Raw genomic sequence first — 1,831 nt, forward strand, 5'->3', positions numbered from 1 at the left:
CTATCGACCGAGGTGCTTTAAAAAATATGCCAGTGAAGATGCCAATAATAGAAGCTCCAGACGACGAGACTTCCTCAGTTAATTGCAGCAATTCAATTAAATCAGAGCCATGATCTTTCAATTCAACCATGGATACCAGAGAAGTCGAGCGATGGAGACGAGCCAGAGAAATTTTTGAAAAGAAAACATCATGATTGTTGATCAATCAGCGACAAATAGCAACAAACAGTCTCGAAGTTATTTGCAGAAGGAAATATCAGAGGCAGCCATGAAGCGCTGGAATGAAGATGCCAGCCAGGTAGTAATATGGATTAATATGGTTATCACATAAGATCTTCCTTCCAGAAATAATGCTGGAGATAGCGATGCCAACCAAGCAAATGGAGCCAACCTCCAATGTTTAAAAAACTCGTTTGTTGATGGAGCAACAGAAATGACAGCAGTGAAAAAATTGTTGGAGGTTGGCTGGAGAGATAGTAGCGAAAAAATCCTGGGATACATGTTCAAGGTCTTACCGGAGCTCGATGCTGTGTTGTAGAGCAATTTACTCACTTCTGGATCCGTCATAATGTCGGCTTCTCCGTGAACAATCAAGAAGGGCATTGTGACCTGGTCCAACTTTTTCCAATGTCCATGCTCACCCTTAGCAGCTCTTGAGCAGTCTTCAAACGAGTCTTTCCCTTGTAGCAATAAGGATTTGAACGTATCTCTTCTCTCTTCTCTAGACTCTTGAAGTCGATATCAATCATATCTTGTGTTAGGACTATCTTCCATGTCAGGATGACTTTGGAAAGCTTTGTCAAAACACTGATGACGAATGGGTGAGGCCTCATTTCTTCTGCAATCTTGCACATGTGCGCCACCAGAATCGCTCCGTCCCAGTATTTTGGCTTCTTGTGGTGGAGGAGAAGAGCATCTCATCTTGTTTTTGTATTTGGTCTTCTCAGATATGCACGTGAAATACTCCGAGCAGTCATTAACGAGCTAATCGAAGCTGGGAATTTTTCATGTCCTTCATAATCGATTTTGTAGACTGCACAGCCCAGCCTTGGCCAGTCGAACCCCAGTGCCTCTCATGGTTATGCTACATACCATGACATATCCATGACAAAGAAAACCACTGCCTTTGGCTCTTTATTAGCCGGAAGCCATCAACATGTGAAAATCTTCAATTCACAAGAATTCAATATAAATTCCTCTTCATATTTGTTGTGCTCCAAAGGAACTGTGTTTGAACAGTATCTGCTTTTGAACAGCTACCGAATAAGGAATAATCTCAATTGAGGTCGATTTCTGTGTTTTTTTTTTTTAACTTCAAAGGCAATACGAGTTAATCAACACAAGAAACCAAAAAAAAAAAAAACAAGGCATCAGACAAAGAGATAAAATGAAAGCAACAAAAACTAGGATAAGAACCCATTGGGAGAAAATTTGAGAAAGAAATATGTATGGACTTATGTCCTAACCCTCCCCTTGAGTCTCAATTTATAGATGAATAAGATTAAAATATTACAATAATACCCCTAAAACTTAAACTAATTACATCAATGTCATCTTTATGAGATGACTCTCTATTTACTATCATGTCACCATGTGTGGGCCTTCTCCTTGGTCTGTGGGTTTGAACCCATCTTCCACCTCTCTTGGATGTGTGGGACTTCTTTGGTCATATGGGCTTGAACCAATCTTCTAACACACTTAGACGTGTCAGCCTTCCTTGGTCATGTGGGTTTGGGCCCATCTTCCAATATCCTTTAAAATTTAGCAGTGTGTTTTAGACTATGACCATTTTGACTAGTGTATGGAGCTTTGTCATATGACTAGAAGTGAT

At 40.2% G+C, this 1,831-nt stretch overlaps 1 pseudogene; it reads right to left on the minus strand.

Moving 5' to 3' along the window:
- Positions 1-237: 237 nt before the first annotated feature.
- Positions 238-1,554, minus strand: LOC137946603 (caffeoylshikimate esterase-like; annotated as a pseudogene).
- Positions 1,555-1,831: the final 277 nt, after the last annotated feature.

This window comes from Aristolochia californica, unplaced genomic scaffold (assembly GCF_029961685.1).
Source record: "Aristolochia californica isolate CCGP_79_NKW_82.1479 unplaced genomic scaffold, dmAriCali1.0.hap1 SCAF_12, whole genome shotgun sequence".
In the NCBI taxonomy this organism is placed as follows: domain Eukaryota; kingdom Viridiplantae; phylum Streptophyta; class Magnoliopsida; order Piperales; family Aristolochiaceae; genus Aristolochia; species Aristolochia californica.